Raw genomic sequence first — 23118 nt, 5'->3', positions numbered from 1 at the left:
GGGGAGGTAGGAAAAAGGAAGTCATGTTAACAAACCCAGGGACAAGGGAACAACAAGTGATCCAAAATTGGTGGCGAGGAGGGTGTAAAAGGCCTGGTAGGGCTTGATAAAGGACAATGTAACCAAGAGGAATTACTGAAACCCAAATGAAGGCTGAGCATGATAGTGGGACAAGAGGAAAGAAAGTCAAAAGAAATAGAGGAAAGCACTAGGGGGGAAAGGGCACTTATACAGGTTTAAATAAAGGCATGTACATATGTAAATATATTTACATATGATGATGGGGAAACAGACCTATGTGCATATATTTATAGGTTTAGTATTAAGGTCACATATGGACATTGGGCCTCCACTCAAGTACTCCGTTAATGCAAGAACACTTTGTTCTATTAAACTGGCATTCCAAGATGCTCACCTTCCCAACACGATCGCTGAAGACAAAGCGGGTGCATAAGGAAATGTGGTGAAGAAAGCTGATGGTGCGCAGCTATCAAAAGATATAGCGTCTGGGGTCTTAAAGGCTTGAGAAGCAACAAAGCCCACATAGAAGAAGCATACCAGCCTGTGTGATTACAAGGTGTTGAAGGGATCAGGTATCAAGCATCAAAGAACAAAAAGTTATATCATTGTAAATGAGGGGGAATGCGGAGTGGGGACCCAAAGCCCACCTGAAGGCAACTGGCCATCCCCTTATAGAAAGGTCTCGGGGAGGAGATGAGTCAGATAGGGTGCAGTGTAGCAATGATGAAACATACAACTTTCCTCTAGTTCTTAAATGCTTCCTCCCTCCACTATCATGATCCAAATTCTACCATACAAATCTGGCTAGACCAGAGGATATACACTGGTACAGATAGGAACTGGAAACACAGGGAATCCAGAACAGATGAACCCCTCAGGACCAGGGGTGAGAGTGGTGATACTGGGAGGGTGGAGGGAAGGTGGGATAGAAAAACATATCTACATATAACCCCATCTTTGGGGGACGGACAACAGAAAAGTAGATGAAGGGAGACGTTGGACAGTATAAGATATGACAAAATAATAATTTATAAGTTATCAAGGATTCATGAGGGAGAGTGGGTAGAGGAGGAGGGGACAAAATGAGGAGCTAATACCAATGGCTCAAGTAGAAAGCAAATGTTTTGAGAATGATGAGGGCAACAAATGTACAAATGTGCTTGACACAATGGATGGATGTATGGATTGTGATAAGAGTTGTATGAGCACCTACTAAAATGATTTGGGGAAAAAATGGACTGTATGTTCTAACTAGAGCAATCAGAATACGATTTTTTAAAAAAAATTTTAGAATACCATTTTTAAGGAAAAAAAGAGGCTTCCAAAAAGAAATAAAAATTCCTCTAGTCATAAATTAATGGTCATATACATAAAATATTAACAATAAGCCACAAACAGCTAATAAATATAAAAACATTGTAGGCTACATTTCAACATGCAAAAATAACTTTTGATACTTAACCCAATAACTATTAATTGCTAATCCACAACTCCCGAACCACTAAGCCTTACCCCTTAACACACTGAGCATCCTCATAACACACTGATAATCTCCTCAAACACTGAACTCCTAACTACCTGAAAAACCCCTCACCATCCACAATGCTATTAACACCCTGAGCACTCCCTGATACCCACAGCCAATTAAAAACAAAAACAAATCCTAACACCATACACTCTCAAACTAGCCTAATTCATTTATCCCAATTTCTGGAAACAGGAACACAACCTTGAATATATTCTATAACCTGAATCCCAACTTTATGACCTAATGTCTCAAAATCAGAAACCAACTTCCAAAACTAGACTGTTTAAACCATAACTCTACATCTTTCAGCCATAACAATACGCCCTAAGCGAGAAAAAAAAAAAGAAAATGATTAGGGCAAAGAATGTACAGATGTGCTTTATACAACTGATGTATGTATATGTATGGATTGTGATAAGAGTTGTATGAGCCCCTAATAAAATGTTAAAAAAAACAAAAAACAATACGCCCCTAAGCAATGCCAAACATAGGCTGGTAGGCAGGACACATTCTAAACATAAAGCCCTTTAATCCGTCCACCAACATCTGACTCTTAATTCGTGACCCTTATGCTCTGTTTCTACCCATTGACTCTTGTTCTTGAACCGGGAACATTAATCCCAGGACCTAAATTCCAATCTTACGTAGACTCTGACTTTAGCACTCTACAAGCCTAAAATGAACCTAATTCTAACCCATCATGAAACTCACATTGCTTCTTATGTATGTGGAGCTGTCTTCTCTCTCAGACTTTACCTAAATGTAAGGAACTAAGGTAGGTAGACAGGAAATACCAGGAATCACAAGCACAAGATGTTTAAGTCATTTGCATCTGATTCATGGCCGTTGGCAAAACCAGGTGGTTTATAAATGTTCATATATGATAAACAACATCATGCCCATATCACAGGTCTCGTGTGGATCCCTCCTCTACTGTGTCCTGGCCTCAAGAAGTCTTTTCTGCTATCAGACATCCGCAGGGATGTGTTACCCAAATAAGCAAGGTGCCCGAGGGTTCAGTTATACTGATTTGTGCCCGAGAGTTCAGTTGTACTGATTTACTAATTTGTAAATCCTAATTTCATCTGGTTTCTCCCATGTTAGCTAAGGCATATTAATTACTGGTTATTCTGTCATCAACCCCTCCATCCCCTCATTCCTAGGGGTCACTCATGACACAAGAGATACAGGAGCAGAAAATTAAAGGTACATATACTGGAACCACTGCATCCATCTCTCAAAACTAACACTGGCCTTTCACTCAGAACAAGGGAAGGGGCTCAGAGAATGGTTTTGTATACCCCTCTACCAGTGTGAGCTGATAACCTAAAATATTTGGCTCCATGCGTCCTTTAGATTGTTAGGAGCCAAAACTTAACCTCAGAAGACATACTTCAAGTGGGGTTGTATCTTCGCCCCAAACTGGAAATGTGTCAATCCTATGGACACCTTGTGTGTCCAGTGCCAGGCACTCCCTCTCAGAGCAGCTGGGGCTCTACACTCATGAAGAAGCAAGTCCTCAAAGAGTCACTCGTGATAACAACAGTAGGCCAACCCCTCTCTGATCTCCCCTGTGAAATGCTGACTGAGCACATGACTCTCTCACTAAACTCTGGAATGAAAGCGAGGCCTTGGTGTGGACAAATTAGCAGAAGACATTAGTGGACGCTTCATCGTCAGGATGATGGCACAGGGCTGAATACCTTTGAGCTCAACCTCGGGAGCTCCCAGAGGCAAAATGCAGGGTTCCTCCCTGAGCCTGTCATACATACCTACTGAATGAGCGTACCTGGCCTAGGATAGGCCCCCTGCCCAGATTCCAGGGTCTCTTACCTTCCAGGAAGCAGAAAACATCCAACAAAGAATGATCTGCTATCTTTCCACACAGCACAGTCTGATCTGAGATCCACATCTGCTCCAATTTCAGCACCTCAAATTGTCTGTCTCCAGGCTCACGTGGGACCTGAGCGCAAGCTGGGAAATAAAGAAAGGGAGGCTAGAGGCAGATTAAATGGTAATTACCCAGAATTACTTCAGCATGATCAATAAATCAATCTAATTTACCTTCTAGGTACCTTGCTTATTGGAATAGTCATCCTTGGGTGAATCCAGAAGAAGTGAGAGTAGATCCAAGGCTGATCACGGTAGGTGCTGCTGGTGGGTGTTCTTAGGGAATACTGGGCAGCAATGGGAATACCTTTGATCACATGTACACACAGGAAACACTAAACGGGTTGCAAACAGCAAGTGAACCTAAGCAGAGAGAATAAGGAAGCTGAGTGAGGGTAAGAGACCATGGATACTATTTAACATCAAATAAGTGTTTACACATGACTAGAGCAGCCTAGGGGAGACTTGGGCAGCCTCGGAGGTCCCTGAAACTCTCCTGTGCAGCCTCTGGGTGCCCCTTCAGTAACCACTGATGTCTCGGTGTGCCAGGCTCCAGGATAAGGCTTTCGGTGGATTGCCCAATAGAACCTGATGCTGGTGCTATCTCCATGAAGAGCTGCTTGGCCAGCTACAGAGAAGGTGCCAAGGATGCACTGTATCTGCAAATCCATAGCTGGAATGTGGGACATGGCCAGCTATTACTGTGTGAGACACGGTGAAGGAAGTCAGTGTGAACCCAGGCACAAACCTCACTGCCCCGACCAGCGGGACTCAGTTATTCGAGGGGTTCCGAGGGGGATCCAGCCTGAAAGAGAAACGGGCGAGAGAGAGGAGCGAGACCAAGCAGATTCTTGTCAAGGTCTCAGTTTATTGCTACACAAGCCTCTTTTTAAAGGGTGAGGCAAACAAAGGAATTCCAAGGGAAGATAAAAAAAAGGAAGGGTGGGGGTGTAGAGCACACAGGGCAGAGAGACACAAATCTATGGTTGGAATGTCTGGTGCTGGAGCAGACAAGGGTGGGCCATCTGGTGTGTGTCAGGATAAGATAAGGTTGAGGTGACGTGGCTTTAGCCCTGCCGGGCAGACAGCATGGAGTCGGTCTTGTCAGGCTGATTATGTCCGGTTCCCAACACCTCACCTTCAGGAATGGGCTACAGGGGGTGCTTACGATCAAATGAGCACAAGAACCTGGCTCTGAGGCAGGTAGAGACATGTTGCCAGGGTGGGTTTCCTGTTGTAGCCTCCAAATTTCAACTTTATAGTTTCCCCAAGAAAGCATTTCTATTTGTATTCTTATGCTCCAAAGCCCTGAGATCTATGGATTCAAGTACTGGGCTTCCTTAGAACTTAAAATAATCTGTGTGTGAACTATTTGCCTCAGAGATCGTCACTTCAGTCAGAACCAGTTTACATTGAAGAGCAAGTACAGAAACCGATGACCAGAAAAGAAGGTGTGAAGTGCAGGTCTGAAGGGAGTGACCTCACTTAGGTTGTGAACAAATCCTAGAAAGACGGCTTCCTTAGAGAAGCGCTGAACTGGTCTTGTAATTCTGTTCCTCTCTCTCCTGGCTGTGAATGTAACATCTGTAATAGGGGAGCTTTTCCTGTCCTACAGCAATATTAATTGCTGAGGAAATAATCCTGAGCATTATGAAGGTTCTTAACAATTGCTAACACCTTTCAAGCAGTGACTGACTGGAAGACAGTGAACGTCTAATAATTCGGCTGCACTCGAACCCCGTACTGGCAACAGAGTTGTCTTGCTGAGTAAATCGATTCCTTTAACATGCTTGAAGAAAGTACAGCATGGTCAAAAGTACAGCACTTATCTTACAGAAAAGGAAGTGCAAACTTATTCAGATTAAGACCCTGAAACAGGGAGTGTGTTTCCACCCTTTTTGTGAGGAAAGTCGTGGATTTAGAGTCCTGTAGTTTTCTGTGTTGAAACTCCTCGGAGAGTGATGAATTAATGAACTAAAACAAAAACAAGGCATTTCTGCACACATATGAAACTAGAGTGACTATATAGTTACATATCTAGACACACAGTTATTAAACTGGGCAGGGGAAGGGTTGCTGCCCACTGAAAAACTGAAGTTTGGGGACTTGAACACACTGAGCCGTGGATGCTCCAGCTGGCACTGGACCCGTGGGCTTCAGTTGGACTGGGCTGGGTTGTTCTCGTGACAAGAGTTTACTTCTTGATGTAAAGCTCTTTCGTATGCATAAGTCAATTTTATTTTTCCAGACCACCCCACCTAATGCAGATCCCCACTACATTAGTGTCGTATGAGGGCGAAAAGGTGTATCTGACCTGTTTCTCTTGGAGAACACCACAGCACAAGGAAAGTCTGAAAAGAAAGTCAGTCCTTCCCCAACGCTGAGCCAATGCTGTGTTCCTCTAGGTCTGTATATTTTGGGAAGGTCTAATTCTATTTATAATAAAAGTGCGATGTTAACCTTGTAAAAAACACAGAGCGCTTACAAGGCACAAAACACATATTCTCTCTGCACTGAACATCAACACTCACATTTATAACACATAGGAAACTTGGTGACTCATAGTTATACTTGCTATAAGAAGTTAGTATAACACTAAGAGCTCTATATTCATGGGGAAGCATGACATGCATGCTCCTGAGAGGAAATTCCTACACTTTTTATATAACAAAGTATTCCCATTGCTCAGGGCACATTCTGGAGTAGCATCAATGAGTATGACATATTTTTTAAATGAAAATATTCATACCTCCTGAGGCCAGGTTTCTAAAAGTTTCCTTCATCACATGTCTACAGAGTGTTCGTCTAAGAAAGATCCAGCAAGCCCATGCTTCCTACAAGTCCAGTGTCCTAAAACATCCCACACTCTGGTTCAGCACGGTACCCTTCACTGCGATATGTGGAAGGAGGGAAGAGGACAGTCCTGAGAAACGGAAACTTCACATGGGGATTAGACACAGGGGTCTTGTTCTAAGGATTTCCACCAGGGTTTAGCTACCAACTTCATTCCTTCCCTCACTAGACCCAGTTCCTCACTAATTATATCATATTCCAACGACTGCGTTCTTCTAGCATAATAAGTTTATCTCTGTAATTTGTGACCAACTGCAACCTTAGTCCTCTCTATATTGATAGTTCAGAATAGAGAACATTCAGAACACATAACATAAATCAGACAAATGATCAAAAATAAAAACCTCAATTCCACATTCACATGGAAGGCAGACTGGCTGAACATGATGACCACTAGCAGTCTCTCAGCTGTGGGACTGGCCTCTAAGACTTGTCATACTTTTGTTCCCACATCTGTTCAGGACAGAATCGTCCCTGGAGATGGACATCGTGCTTGGTAAGGGAGAGAGAGGCAAAGAAGAGAAAGGCCTTCGACAAAATGGACCGACACAGGGGCTGGCACAATGGGCTCCAACGTGGGAACATTTGAGAGGATGGTGCAGGGCAGGACAGTGTTTCGTGCTGTTATACAGAGGGTTTGAGGGGTTGGAGTGGACACGATGACCCCTAACGACGACATAGAAAAGGCTGTACTTTGAGGCTAAAATTTCAACTAGCTGTCACTTAAAGGGACATGAGCTGCTACGGTCACTCTACAATTCTGTTACAACATATAACCTCTCTCTGAAGAGCTATTAAAGTTGATTTTAATTTTATTACCTAGCTACTGTAAAAACTCCAGTTAGGTTACAGAATATCTGTATGATTCACATAAATACGTGATAGCTGGAAATTAACAGAATGACTATTTTTCAGAGTCCTGCAAATTAAAAAATTCAACTGTGTGGTTCCTCATGTTATAGTTAATAACTCAACCTCATTTTATAATTTTGAGTTTTACTTCTCTGACAGATTTCCAGCGCACATAAGTTCTGGTTTTTCTAAGTGTGTGCACATGCACGCATGTGTGCCGTGCTTTGTTTTTGATGTCCCTGAGCATTACAGATGGTTAACATGGATAGGTGTTCGTGGAAGGACCGGAAGTTTGTGTCTTCTTAAAGAGTCTCCAGGGCAGAAAGTCTGGGTGATGCACTTTGAGAAACCAGTCACGGAAACCCCTCTGCAACATCCCTGTGCTCTGACACACATGGAGTCTCCAGGAGTTGGTGTGGGTTTGATGCCATCTGTTCGGTCTGATTCATTTCTAGCTAGCGGAAATAAAGAGAATTCTGGCTTCATTTGCTACCCTCAAGGCTGGCAGTTCAACCCCACCAGCAGATCTAAAAGAGGAATATGAGGTTGGTTACTCCTGTACAGATTTTGATCTCAGACACCTACAGAGGAACACTATGAGTCAGAATTGACTTTGGGCAGTGAGTTTATTTTGGGGGTTTGGGACAATGAAGGTTTCTAGGTGACACATACAGCTTGCACTGGACTGTTCCACTGAGGATTGATGAGGTAAACTCAGCCTACATTACTGTGGAAGAACAGATCTGCTTCCACAATCATGATGCTCTGGAAACACTATGGAACTGTTCTGCTCTATAGCCCATGACATAGCCACGGGATGGAATTAACTCCATGGCACCTAACCAAAGGGGAAATTGAACATGATGAGAGCATATTCGTGTCTATGTATGCAAATGGTTATTACCATTTAGATGACTAAATCAGAAACAAACAATTCCCATGAAGAACCACCATGTCTATAACGAAAAACAAGTCCACGTGGCCTCTCTAAATGAATCCATGAAGAAGCCCTACTGCTCCAGTGGTTAAAGGACTGGCAGCTCCATGAAAGGAAAGCAGTTGAGTCCCACGAGGTGGCCATCTATTCACATATAGATTACATCCTAGAAACCATAAGGAAAAGTTTCAGGTCCCATGGCATCACTAACAGAATGCACTGGAGTGCACCTGAGAACATAAACCAGTGAATAAAACAAGCCTTCTATCAAGAACACGGAGATAAGAGGTTAGAACATTTAAGTACCACCATGCAGTGGGGTAGAGAAAATAGTCACTTACTTTAAATAAGATATCTTACTATATATGAGAATTATACATCTGGTTGTTGCCTTGTATTAGGAACAGTATGACACAATTTTTTAAAAATTAGGACCTAACATTGGGACATAGTGCTTATACAGTAAAATCAAACAAATCGAAAAGGAAACAGTTCACAAATGAAATAAATCAGAAAAATAAAAATAATTTACATACTTAGAATTTGGTTCCAAGAAACGTTTTCTATATCCACTAGGATAACTGATAAATGACTTTTAAATTCTATGTCACTGTAAAAATAAAATAACTTAAAACAACAAAAAAAGTGCAGATCTTGAGGGCATGTGTCACTAAAATAATATTATTGCAAAAAACCACACTCATTGCCGTGGAGTCAGTTCTGACTCACAGTGACCCTAGAGGAGAGAGAACTACACTGTGGATTTTTAAAGCTGAAACTCTTTACAGGTGAAGAAAACCTATTCTTTCTCCAGATTAATACACAAAGGACCTGAAACATAAATAAATAATTGCTGGAGTCTGGAAATCAAGAGGATGTAAGAGGAAATCAAAATTCGCTATAAAAAATTGAGTGGACTATAAATCTGGGCCAGCAATGCTCTGAGCGCCAAGAGGGATGATAAGGGGGTGGTGGTAGGGGGTGGAAGAATGCTGTGTTCATTAATACAACCAATCTCTGAGCTGAGGTTTATTAGGGAACATGCCCAGGTGGGGTTCTTCACAGTTCAAGTGGAAAGGTACAGCAGCAGCAGACAAATCACAGGAGCTGTATTAGAGATTAAAGTCTTAGCACCCATTAGTAAAGGACTGTAGATGGCAGTGCAGAGTAAGCCGCCACTGAATTCTTTCTGATTAGGCAAGGCTATAGATTAAATTTGCCCAGGGGAAGAGGAACTGGGAAAGTGGATACCGCCCACCCTTCTCCAGCCAATCCAGGGGTTACATTAGTCACAAGCCATACCTTAACAGTTGAGCCCTTACTGCCTGGGTCAGGACTTGGAACAATCTTGTAAAATGCTCTATCTGGCAATGAAGGTGGCTCAGTTACAGTCCTGTCCCTGCTTTATAGTCCCATTTATAACAATGCTGTACTGATGCTCCACCATCAGAAACGTGTGACCGTTTCCTCTGTTGCAATCTTATTTCATTAGATTCCCGACTCCAATGTTTCCCTGAACTGCACTATGATCTCCATCCGGTGACGGGTCTGCGTCTTTGTATTCTCTTTGTCTCTTTTAAGACTTAATAAATGTTCTCCTTAAATTATAGTTGAGATTACAGTCTAAAAGAGAGCACAAGCTGGTTTTGATGGGCAGAAATGGTTAAGGAGGGACATGTAGTCAAGATCTGTTAGAGAGTAAAAAGGAGACCCCATTTTCAATACAGTTTAATGAGAACATTTATTAAATCTCATGCGACAAAGACAACGCAAAGACACAAACACGTCATCTGGATGTGGGAAGCCACCAACAGGTGGTGGAAATGGCTTCCCAGGTTCCCAATTGAGAAGTGAGATAGAGGGTGTGGGGGAGGGGCAGGGCAAAGGAAACTGTCACAAAAGCATGACTGGTGACCAATCAGTACATCACAATGACAGACAGTTCCATCCTCAGATAGCGGACTTACAAGATGGGACCCGGGTCTCCTGACCCATGCAGTCCAAGCAAGGCTGTAGCACATGGCTCCTGTCTAGGAGACCCCTCTGCTGCCTCCAGTTTGGTGACCTCCGTCACAGACACACAGGCCTGTAAGCCTGTAAGAGAGACTGCTTCTCCCTGGGCTGCCTGCAGAGAGGTGACGGTAATTCTCGATCCAAACCCTGAGGGCCAGATGACCTACTACCTTGCTTCCTGGGCAGAAAGCACTCAGTGGAGGCTCACTCCACGTGGGACTGCAGTCTGTGTGAGGACTTAATCTGTGCGGGGACCCGGGGCTGTGCTGCTATGGCACCCTTTTGCAAAGCGAGGTGCTGAGAAGTTAAGCTCTACTACAGACCCCAGTCGTCAGTGGGGTGGCCTGAGGACTGCAATGGTGGCCTCTCCGTTCAGGAAAGGCCATTCAGGGGTCCCCTGGCCTCAATGCTGCGACCTGATACAGAAGAGGAGCGCCCCAGGCAAGAACCCGCCCCCATCGCGCCTTTTTGGAGTGAGGGGAGAGGGTGCAGGAGGGGCTCAGAGCAGGAAATGGGGGACAGAGTACCACCAGGGCCGAAGGCAGAGAGATCTGTAACTGGAATTGTGCCAGGGGGTGGCGGCGACCTGGAACACTGGCGGACAGGGTGCGGGAACTGTGTCCGCAGGAAGCGGGGCACAGCTGGGGACGCCAGGCCTGCGGGGACTCCGCGCCCGGGATCAGCACAGAAACAGACTCACTCACCCGTGGAAACCCGTGGGACGAGCACTCGGCTCCTTCTCAGAAGAGGAAGTGCTTTCAGCAGGAAATTGCATCACCTGGGAGGGGGCGGGGTGGTGTCTGTGCGAGGGGGCGGGGCCTGGAGATAATGAAGGAGACGTGGAGGGAGGGGCCTGGAGGTGAGGCTCGGACCTCGAGTGGCAACTGATGGATCCATTCTTAGTTTCTTCTTAGTGTGGAAACCCTGCTGAAACCTGCGCACTTTGGGTGGCCCTGCTTGCATTTGAAACGCGTTTGCATTTGAATCACAGCAACACACCAGACCAGACAGAACGACAAGCAAAGAAAAGTGGTGCGTGGAAGACATGCTTCCCAAGTGGGAATTTTCTTAAGAGACGCTGCAGCTGCTAGGACCACAGAGACTGTCATGAGCTGCACAATCGATAATTAGTTAACGCTCTTAGACATTTTCGACTGCTCGGTTTATTCACTGCAAACACACATCAAACAATCTAAAAATAACTCAGATTACTAAGGATGAATGTATAGGGGCAAGTATGAGCATAAGGGCACAATAACAGCACTCTCCACACGCATCATTCGAGCATCATGATCCCAACAAGCATTGCCTTCAACCGTGCACTGATCCCGGGTAGACTTGGAGAGAGCAGGAGTTGATGTCTCCTTGGTTCCCACCTCTCCAAAAAGTCAGTGTCTGTACCCAGGTTTGAATGGACAGCTTGGCTGGCTCTTTGATGTCTTCATTGTCCCAGTCAAGTCTTACCGGGTTACTCCACACTTTAGGCGACTTGCCTGGCTTTCGGGGGTCGGTCAAGTCTCAGCCAAGTCTTATCAGTGTTCCCCACACTTCTGCGGTGGCTCTTTGGATCAGCTGCTGATTCTTGGCGATGGTCCAACCACTTGGCTGGGCCCTAATGTCACGCTTTATTTTTTTCCCTAAAGTGAAGTTTCTTCTGTTTGTTTCTTTTGAGGTGGCTCAACGTCTTGCAAGGTAGTTCACCGTCTTACAAGAAAGTTCTCTGGTGCTCTTATCATATCCACCCCCTGGTTCCAGGGAAGTTAAAGGCTCAAGAACGCTTTCAGGAACCAAAACATTTTAACAATAATCGTTTATACAAGAATATGAGTAAAATGATAAAAAAAACATACAGTAACAAATATATGAAGTAGAGAAGTGAACATCCAATGACCAAGATTAGAGAAAAATATTCCAAAAACTTGTCTTTGAATTAACAGAGATCTAAGCAAGCTGCCAACATTACCCTTACAGGTACATTTCTGTGGGAAAAACAACTTTTTCTAGTCAGTTGCCCAGTCACAGAGAGTTATGGAGTGACAGCTAAAAAGTATTTAGTTCCCAAGATGTGATTAAGGATTTTAGCCTCTTGGAGATCTTTGGCCATATGTTTAAATGATCAGTTTCCTTTTATAAATGGTTTAGGGCTAGTTCCTGATCAGCTTCTAGGATATGTGGGACTATGATGTTTTTAATTGGTGTATCATCAATATTTGGGATGATGTGTTCTGATAAGGCATGTGGTGTCCATGTGAGAATAGAAATAGTGTCCTTTGTAATGTTAATGAGATCATTTAACAATAGGCAACTCTCTGTGCAATCCAGCCTTGTGTGGTGTCTTGTGACATGATCCTAGTACATAAGCTTAGTGTTACAACAAAGCCTTTGGAAGTGTCCTAGATTTTGGACTCCCCATGATTTATCAGTTTTATAGGCTGACATCATGTCCAAAGAATGTTGTATGTCTTGGTGTGTGATTAATGTTTCCTCATCCCAGATATGAAATTGGCCCTTGTTTTGATGTCCACCCACATATTGTTTAGTATCTTTATATGAGAACCAGTCATCCCCAACTTTATAGGGTATGGGCTTAGCCTCGTAACCCAATATAGGTTGTCTATTGGTAAGTGCAAGTACAGTGACCACGCAGGTGTGCACTGAGTCACATACACTGGGTTGTGTGATGTCCAACTTCATCCTCATGTTACCTTTAGTGGAGAATCTGCTTTTAAAAATAAATAAGTTCCTAATATCATTCCAGGAAGTAGTCAGTTGTTGCTGCAGGTGTTCGCTTCTGGATTCCATCTTAAGGGTTTTGATAGCGGTCAACAACATTTCATTGACCTCACCTTGTCTTTTGAGGGACTGTTGAATGTAACTGAGTTCTTGTTGAAGATTAGCAATAGCCACCTTGGCTTTTTCAAAGGAGGAGCTTAGTAATCCAGACATATTGTGAATAGTCTTTTGTAAATTTAACATTTCACCTTTTATGTGTTCCAGATTTGTCAGCTTAATTTTTATATCATGGATTTCTGCCTCTTGGGCAGCATCCCATGCTAAATCTGCAATGCCAAAAATTGCCTCTGCAATCAAGCCTAGAGACAGGAGTTTTCTAGATCCCCTGGTAGTGATTGTCTGGGGATTTCAGGTAGTTGGACGTTATTAGCATGTGGTGAACACCGGGGATATAATGTTTTTATCTTGAAATCCTCAATGTTGAATGTATATTGAATCCTAAGCAACTCAGGTTTCACACATATCAGCTTGGGCTGGTCAAAGATAGGCAGGGAAGCTGGTGCTGTAGACGTGGATGGAGGTGGGTTTGTATGGCCAGTAGTCCATTCATTTCTGTAATGTTCAGTTATCAGGCAATGGGTTTAATTTAAACAGTCTCGATGTATTCTACATGGTCCATTGATGTTGCTGGCTACATAGCATGTGTCCCATGAAATTGGCACAATCCAGATAGGTAATATCAGTTTCCACTCTCCACGTCTAGTATGCTTAATTGTCCAGATTTCATTCATCCATTGTAATCCATCATATAATAACAAGGGGGTATTTATATTATCATTAATCTTAAGTCTTTTAAAATTGGTTTCAAATTATTCCACCATTGATATGTTTGGTATTTTAATTTGGAGCCATTATAAGATAAGTCAATTTTGGGATTTTCAGTATGACAGCGTAAATTTTAGTTTTTCCTATAGGTAGATGCAAACTTGCTGTTTAATATGAGAGGGGTGGAATGAATTTCCTCAAAGGTTGCCCCACATATAATGGTCCAGTTGTGCAATGAGGTACCACCTGACACCCTCAAAGGTAGCCCAATTCAAAAAATCAGAAAGCAATGAGTGTTGGAGGGGTTGTGGGGAGACAGGAACTCTCATCCACTGCTGGTGGGCCTGTAAGTATATTGATTTCCACTATGGAAATCAATCTGACAATATCTAAAACAGATGGCAATAGAGATACCATATGACCCAGCAATCCCCCTACTGGGCATATACCCAGAAGAGGCAAGAAACAAACCAAGGCCAGACATCTGTGCTCCAATGTTCAGTGCGGCACAGTTCACAATTGCAAGGAGCTGGAAGCAACCCAAATTTCCATCAACTGACGATTGGATTAAAAAACTGTGGTATATACATACTGTGGAGTACTATGCATCATCCCTAAAAAGCAGTGATGGACATATGAGGCACATAGCGCCATGGGAAGAACTGGAGGAAATCATACTAAGCAACGTAAGTCAGGTACAAAAGGACAAGTACAACATGAGCCCACCAAGGTAAGTATTAAAAAAAAATGCAAAGGGGGCATAGGGAAAAAAGCTACTGTATACAAACATTTTGGGGGTGAGGACTGTGTAGTATGGCAGAGACCAGATCAAATCCAGGGATGCACATGGTAGACAACTGGGGAGGAGGTGGGGAAAGGGGAAAAAAAGGATGAATATAAGGAAGAAAGGGGGAGCGGGGGCATGGGGCACTAATCCACCCAAGGGGAGGGTATTGTTTATATCTCTACAGGGAAAGAGGGACCAGACTTCAACCCAGTGCCTCAAGATGTGAATGCAACACTCCGGTGTGGAGTAGGGAACCAGTGGAGAGGTCTGGGAGGCTGGCCCCAGTACCAAATATTAAGTGGATGCCTGCCCCTCCCCCCAGAAGAATTTGTTTCAAAGGGCGACATTGATTCTGCACTTCCTGGAGAGGGACATATCTGATCGGAGCACACCACAAGGGAGCAGATGAAGGGGGAGGAGAAGAGCGTGGAACACAGCCTGGCCCACCTGGCCGTGAGGATGGTGTTCCTGATTAGAGCAGCCAGTCCTCAGAGAGGACAACATGGCTGGCCCCACTATGAGACATGATGCCCCTCAGTGACCCATGGTGCTACAGGGGACAGCACCGGAGACACTGTGTGGGAATTGCGCCTGACCTGATCCCACCACACTGAGGCAAAGCACTGGGGGAGTGCAGCGGAACAGCAAGGGAATGGAGCAGCAAGGTCCCCAGCGAATGCTGAAAGTGGACTTTGGGGCCAGGGTGTGGTGCCCCAACAGACTGGACTGGAAAACACTCCTAAAGGCCAACAAACGATCCTTGAACTAACTACAAGCTTTTCTTTCTTGAGGTGCTTTGTTTTGTTCTTTGTCAGTGGTTTGTTGTTGTAGTTTTGTTGTATACTGTTGCTTTGTTTTCCTCTGTCTTTGATTTTGTGCGTGTTATTATCTCCACGGGTCTGTCTAAATAAAATAGACTGGGTGAACTCTCTGGAGGAAAAACAACGGGACAGACAGTTCCGGGGGGACTTGGGATAGAGGGAGGTGGGGGGTAAGGAAGTGGTGTTAACAAACCCAGGGACAAGGGAACAACATGGGATCCAAATTGATGGTGAGGTGGGAGTGGCAGACCTGGTAGGAAATGATCCAAGGGTAAGGTAACGTAACGAAGAGGTATAGCTGTAACCCAGGTGGGGACGGAGCATGATAGTGGGACAGGAGGAAAGTCAAGGGAAATAGAGGAAAGAGCTAGGAGGCAAAGGGCATTTATAGAGGTCTAGACAAAGATATGTACATGCAAATATATATATGATAATGGGGACATAGATCTATGTGCCTGTATTTATAGGTTTAGTATTAAGGTGGCAGAAGGACCTTGGGCCTCTACTCAAGTACTCCCTCAACGCATGAATACTTTCTTCTATTAAATTGGCATTCTATGATGCTCACCCTCCCGACACAACCACTGAAGCCAAAGCAGGTGAACAAGTAAATGTGGTGAAGAAAGCTGATGGTGCCTGGCTATCAAAAGAGATAGCATCTGGGGTCTTAAAGGTATGATGATAAACAAATGGCCATCTAGCTCAGAAGCAACAAAGCCCATATGGAAGAACACACCAGCCTGTGTGATCACGTGGTTCTGAAGGGATCAGTTATCAGGCATCAAAGAAAAAAAAATCATATCATTGGGTGCACACCTCCAAGATATGCTCACCGAGGACAAACAGGTGCATAAGCAAATGTGGCAAAGAAAGCTGATGGTGCCCGGCTATCAAAAGAGATAGTGTCTGGGGTCTTAAAGGCTTGAAGATGAACCAGCGGCCATCTAGCTCAGAAGCAACAAAGCCCACATGGAAGAAGCACACCAGCCTGTGCGATCATGAGGTGTCAAGGGATCAGGTACAAGGCATCATCAAAACAAAACAAAAAATAATCTTACCATAGTGAATGAAGGGGGGAGTGCAGCGTGGAGACCCAAAGCCCATTTGTCGGCCACCGGAGATCCCCCTCACAGAGGGGTCTAGAGGAGGAGATGAGTCAGGGTGCGATGTAGCACTGATGAAGAGTACAGCTTTCCTCCACTTCCTAAATGCTTCCTCCCCCCCATCCCCTCCCATCATCAAAATTCTACCTTGCAAGTCTGGATAGAGCAGAGGTTGTACACTGGTGCATATGGGAGCTGGAGGCACAGGGAATCCAGGGTGGATGATACCTTCAGGACCAGGGGTGTGAAGGGCGATACTGGGAGGGTAGAAGGTGAGTGGGTTGGAAGGACGGAACCGATTACAAGGATCTACATGTGACCACCTCCCTGGGGGATGGACAACAGAGGCGGGTGGTGAAGGGAGATGCCGGATATGGCAAGATATGACAAAATAATAATTTATAAATTATCAAGGGCTCATGCTATAGTTTATTGTGCCAGCCTGGCCGATAAACACAAGTAGGATTAACTGAAGGGCAGAGGGATAAATGGCTTGGTGAGCCTCACCTTTCTTGTTCTGTGCCTCAGTTTAAAGGGGTACACTACCTGTGGGATGCCTAGCCTGTGGACTGTGTCGCTGTAAGTTGAGGTCCCTTTAAGCCCACACGATTGGAATGTTCATCTCTGGAGCTGGGAACCGACAGTTGATGACAGTTGGGGACCGGCCTTGCTGTTTGCTGCCTGGATATATATAGCCCAGCTCTCTCTACAGAGGGGACTGGCAACTGGCAGCTCTCAAAACCTTAAAGGATTGCTAGTGTCTCACTGCTATATAATTTAACTGTTAATTTCTTGTATTATATATTTATATATAATTACTAGCAATCTGGTTTGTCTCTAGAGAACCCTGTCCAATACAGCTCATGAGGGAGGGGGGAGCGGGGAGGGAGGGGGAAAAAGAGGACTTGATGCAAAGGGCTTAAGTGGAGAGCAAATGCTTTGAAAATGTTTAGGGCAGAGAGTGTACAGATGTGCTTTATACAATTGATGCATGTATGGATTGTGATAAGAGTTGTATGAGCCCCTAATAAAATGTTAAAAAAAATAAAGGTCCAGTTGTGGACCTGACTACTAGAGGCGTGATTCTTATATGTTATACTATTCCGGCATTCGTGGGATGGTAATTTAGAGACCACATTTATTAGGCCTACAAAAAATGAGGGTCGACTATTCTCATCCTCTATCTCGAGTACCTTAATTTTTTCTTTTAAGTTTCCCCTGTCTTCACCAGTGAGCATAATATAAAGCTTATTTCCAGACTGGGTTCCTTCTGTAGTATTTATATATTTGCTCCAGAAAGTGTATATCCGGCTCCTGTATTGTCTGGTCCCCAGGTATAATTTTTATTCCATTTTTCTTCCCAATTGTGTAGATCACCATATGCTATTTACCTAGCAATTATCTGTATGAGATATCTTGGGGGTTTCCAATTTTCAGGCTAAGGGGGTGTTTGTGGAAACCATTGCCAATCATTATAGTGCCTTTCCATCAGCTTAAAACTTATTTTAGCCTTATTTACTGCTGCGCGTATTTTGATTTTATAGACTTGCAATTTGTCCCGGGGCTGGGTCCCTCCATCTGTACTGGTGGTAATATTAAGCGCTCTCTTATTGATGATGGTGTCAGTACAGATGTGGCTGGGGTTAGCACACATTAACCTGCCACAGTGGGTAAATTATTCTTCATCGACTTCATGGGTGTTATGGTCGGGGTCTTTGTGAATAATCACGTGAGGTAAAATTTCAGTGGTCCAATTATAGTAGTATAGATGCTCCTTATAATAGTCTTGAGATGTAAATGCATCATCCTTTGTAAAGGTGGGACAGTGTGGGTGGCGTGGATGCAAAAGTATCCAAAAGTGTAGAAATTGGGGAACTCAGTCAATTTAAAGGTGGTGACATTTGTGTCTCTTAAAGATTGCAGAATCCTCAAAGTATCCCCAGGGCATAGGTACTTTTTCAAAACCAAAATGAGGTTTGGGGTCAGGTATTTCAAATTTGGTGGTAGCAGATGGTGCGGTGGTTGGGATGGCAGATGACGTGATGGTTGTCTAATCTGTTGGAGAAGTGCTCATGTCATCTATATCTGGTATATAAGTGGACCAAAACAAATGGTATCTGTAAAAGAGTCCTAAGTAGGTTTTATGGATGAAGTCTAAGTCTGGGGAAACTTCAAATTTTATGTAGCTGTTGTTTATCATTGAAGTAATATTAGAGGTATGGGACACATAAGCTGGACGTTTCTTGGTAAAATTTCTGAACATGAAGTTCATGTTGCAAGAATGTGGTATGCTACATTTATTTAGGTCCATTTGGCAGGCCAGTGTGGAGACATTTTTACGGACTGGGACATTATAATACCTATGTAGTTTATGTCTCCATAGCACGTGGTGGCACCATTCTTTCCTAAATGACCACGAACACAACTGCTGGGGGTCAATGTCCTTACTGTCCCAGTCAATATCCATAAGAGGTAAAGTTTTAGATAAGCGTTGTCGTCCATTATCTTTATCTTGCTGGGATCTTCGGAGGGCTCAGGTGATGTTCTCCTCCCCATGTATGTTTTATATATGTTGTCTTTTGAGGCTGGGGTCTTCTAAGTCCGGGTAGTCGTCTCCAGATATGAAGCAGCGCAACAGGTCATCGAGGTGGAGGGAACATAAGAGTTCATCAGCATCATTGGGATGTAAGAGGTCATCGATGTCCAGGTCAGCAGACTCAGAAGCTGTGGAAGGGTCACCATCATCTTTATACGTAGGGGGGGGGGTGAAATTCGGTTGGCTCATAGGTTAGTTGTTCGATTCTTTGGAGGTGTAGAATTAGCGGTTTAGCATGCCAGGTGAGCACATGAGAAGATGGGATATATCCCAAAGTTCTATTGAATTTTACCTGATCAGCCACATGGTGAAGAAGATGTTCCAGATAAATATCAAAAAGGCCACTAGTAGATATTGTGGCAAGAAGCTGTATATGGGGTAGCGATTGGTCCAGCTCCTGGAGAAGGTGAGTTTTGAAGCTTTCCAGGTCAATGCTGGCCTCCTGGGGATCCTGGATCTCAAAGTGGTGGCCGACATGAATCCAGGATTGGACATCATTCAAAGGTCTCAACTTGAAGATTCCAGCCAGGTGTCTATGATGCAAATGGTATAATTGGTAATAGGGCGACAGTCAGACGTGGTTGTGTTCGGGCACTGCGGGCTGTGGCAAATTGTATAATGCCCGGTGAGCGGCAGGACCCAAAGGAATGCAAGTAGGATCCCCAGGGTGAGGATGACACACCTCAGCAAGCACTACACAGGCCAAGAGCCAAAATTCCCAGGAGGCCAGGCCTACGGTGGCCAGTGTTACAATGGGAGTAAGTGTAAGTGCTATGTCGTGAAGCTGTCTATGGAGGTCCCTGCAAGAGAGGAAAGGCAAGTTACTCTCTATGAGAGACCTGCTTCCGTAAACTTAAATTTAGGTTTCCCTTATCACTTGTAGTCCCTACCGTGCCATTATCATTTTGGGCTATGATTTCACCCTTCATAACACTGCTCTTATTCCTATTCAATATCCAGACCTTGTAGGGTATAATTTTATGTTTGATTTCTGTGAATGATAGCGAGATGGCCTGCGGTTTGGTGACATTTCATCTAGGGGTGAAGGCCTATTAGTTCTGGGGGAAGCGTTAATGCTTCTGGCCACGAGAAAACACAGGTGTCCCTTCATTTTTATTTTCTGAATTTTTAATTTTTCTTGTATCAAACCATTAATCCTTTCTACAAGGCCTGCTGCTTGTGAATTATAGGTCAAATGATATAAGTCCGTTGTATATCCCAATTCATTGTCCACTCTTATTATTTTATTTTTAAATGGGAGCCTTGGTCAGACTGTATACTCACCGGTGGTCCATAAACAGCGCACCAACGATCTAATGATCTCTGTGTCGTGTGTGTCAGGGTGTTTCCCTGGGTCCAACATCACCAAAGAAGTAAATTTAGCTATGATTACACAAATGTAGTGATTCTCTAAAAATGTAAGTGGCTCAATGAAACCTATCTGTGGTTTTTTATTAAATCTGGTCTCCTCTTTTATATGTCCCTCTCTTCTCCTAGCGAATTTTGCTATTTTATCTTTACATGGATGGCATTTAATTTTAGCTTCCTTTACTTTGAATGTATTTCTGTTAACTAATTGTATCCTGCATGTGTTCCTGCACGTCCCAAAACCTCATGCATGCTTAATGTGTCAGTCAGGGATTCCCCTAGTGGTGTCTCTCTCTCTATGGGTGTCACTTTCTCTGTTTCCGGTGTCCTATATTCTTTCTCCTCACTTTTAATTAGTCCAGGGGGCTTATCTTTGGAGTCTATGTATCTCTTGCCTCTTGTAACCACTGAGATTCGTGATGCCTGCTCCGCCTTATTATTCCATTCATCCACCTTTTTCTGGTCTTCCCTTTTTCTGGTGGGCAGATACATGTGTAATGTTGATGGTTATTTTATCCTTTAACACATATAATTCTTTCCAAATTTCCCTACTCCAAGTTTCTTGGCCATTGATTTTTAAATCTCTAACAGCCCATTTTCCTGACCAAAGGGCAATGCTATTAGCGACCGACCAAGAGTCTGAAAATAAATGATCACACTCTGGTTTTCTTTTATACTTTGTGTTATTGCCAATTGCAATGCTCTTAATTCAGCATGTTGTGCTGATTTAGTCTAGTCCTCTCTGGTTAGGAGTTTGTTGTCCTTCACTCTGATCGCTGCTGCCTTCCATTGTGTCTTGTGATTCCGCACAATGGAGGATCCGTCTGTGAACCAAGCACATTGCCCAATGTTTGGGCGGGGAGTGTTCTGGTTCTCCTACGTCTTTAATAGGGTGCTCTACTTTGAACTCTGCCAAGGTTTCAAGGTTCTTGAGGCTTGGGGCTCCTGTGTTCTTCATAGTGAGCTGTTGGAGATACCATCTCCGAGTGATCTGTTTGGGATCCAGACTCACTCCTTTCACTATTCAGGGGTGAGGCTAATTGTTTTTGCAATGGGTATGTGTATCCTCAGCACACATTCCCGATCTTTGATCCGGGATTCAGCCTGTTGGGTGGCTGTGTAGGCGGCCCATATGACTTGTTCTGTTAAATTATATCTTGTTCTCGGATATGGGAATCCCTGAATATAAAATCCACACGGTTTATAATTTGGATCTCCAGGTGACTTTTTGAATACCCCTCATATGGTGTATCCGTCCTTCATTATTATGTCTATTCTTAATTTATCTTGTCCCCCCAGCCTTTCTAGCCTTTGATAAGTTCTAATGTATTGCTTTATATGTTTCAAAGCCTCTCTTTGTTCTGTTCCCCAATGAAAATGCTCACTCTTTCTTGTGACTTTATACATTGGTCTCAATAGCCATTGTAAAAAGGAAATATGTATTTTCCAATATCCAAATAGTCCTATTAATTTCTGTGCATCCTTTTTGTTCTTTGTCTCAGGTATAGTATCAATTTTTTCCTAGAATTTTGTCAGGCACCTTGTATCCTATACTTCTCCATTCTATACCTAAAAACTTTACACTGGTATCTGGTTTTTGTATTTTGTCTTCGTTTATTGTCCATCCTTGTAATTGGTCACAACGATGCAGTAAAATAGCTGGTACTTCCTTAGGTTCAGCTCTTTCAATTACTGGTTTGATATTTCTAGGGTTTCTTAAGTATTTCCAAAGATCTGGGTTTGTAGGCTTTCTTATCTTTGAGTGCTTGCTTCACTTCACCCCATGGACTGCCTAGGGGCAAGTCCTGAGGTTTACCTTTTTTAAACATCGAAAACATGGTTGCATAGATCCTAGATCCACAACCACTTCTGTAATTTCCTCATAAAGGAATGTATTAATATTAGATTGTTTGGAGCATTAGCCTGATCATATGCTGGCAGTAATGACTTTTTGCTTCTATTTTAGACCCCATTGACCGGTCTACGCACGAGAAACTACTCTCATCGCCGCACCCCTTCCGGGGAGAGGCAGTTAGTTCCAGCTCCTCTCAGGTTATAGTGACTGGGGTACCATCCCACCCCCCAGCGTGGTCTTTGGACTCACTAGGTTCCCCTATGAGTTTGCTGGTCCTCTGTGCCTGGGGTGACTACTGCTCAGCCTGGGTAGCACTCCCTGAGTTGGGTGCCACTGAAATCAGTCATCTTATGGATGGAGTGTAACCACCAGCGACCTTTCAGTCTCAGAGGCCCCTCCCCTCGGTGAGTCGCGTCCTGTGAGTCTCAGTTCAGAGAGGCTGGATCTCTAGGTCTGAATGACAAGGCAAAAATGCCGACTTATGCCATTATGTCATGAGTGGAGTAATCAATAATTAGTTAATGCTCTTAGACATTTTTGACTGCTCAGTTTATTTAATGCAAACATCCATCAAACAATCTAAAAATAACTCAGATTACTAAGGATGAAAGTATAGGGGCAAGTATGAGCATAAGGGCACAATAACAGCACTCTCCACACGCATCATTCGAGCATCATGATCCCAACAAGCATTGCCTTCATCCGTGCACTGATCCCGGGTAGACTTGGAGAGAGCAGGAGTTGATGTCTCCTTGGTTCCCACCTCTCCAAAAAGTCAGTGTCTGTACCCAGGTTTGAATGGACAGCTTGCCTGGCTCTTTGATGTCTTCACTGTCCCAGTCAAGTCTTATCGGGTTTCTCCACACTTTAGGCGACTTGCCTGGCTTTTGGGCGTCGGTCAGGTTTAGCCAAGTCTTATCAGTGTTCCCCACACTT

The 23118-nt window shown here is 43.8% G+C and overlaps 1 protein-coding gene across 6 annotated transcripts in view; it reads right to left on the bottom strand.

Annotated features, from left to right (window-relative positions):
• LOC142450527 (uncharacterized) overlaps positions 1–10868 on the bottom strand; it is a 29241-nt gene extending 18373 nt beyond the window's left edge. For 2 of the 6 annotated variants that reach the window (XM_075552561.1, XM_075552563.1), the window contains exons 1-3: positions 10799–10868; positions 3614–3802; positions 3383–3545 (exon numbers count right to left, since the gene is read on the bottom strand). The gene's annotated coding sequence lies outside the window, so the exon portion shown is untranslated. Of the gene's footprint in view, positions 1–3382; positions 3546–3613; positions 3803–4187; positions 4306–10798 lie in introns of those variants that run through there. The other 4 variants (XM_075552565.1, XM_075552566.1, XM_075552567.1 and 1 more) reach the window with 4 other exon arrangements.
• Positions 10869–23118: the final 12250 nt, after the last annotated feature.

The sequence above is a fragment of the Tenrec ecaudatus genome, chromosome 6, assembly GCF_050624435.1.
Source record: "Tenrec ecaudatus isolate mTenEca1 chromosome 6, mTenEca1.hap1, whole genome shotgun sequence".
In the NCBI taxonomy this organism is placed as follows: domain Eukaryota; kingdom Metazoa; phylum Chordata; class Mammalia; order Afrosoricida; family Tenrecidae; genus Tenrec; species Tenrec ecaudatus.
This window is presented reverse-complemented; position numbering and strand designations above follow the sequence as displayed.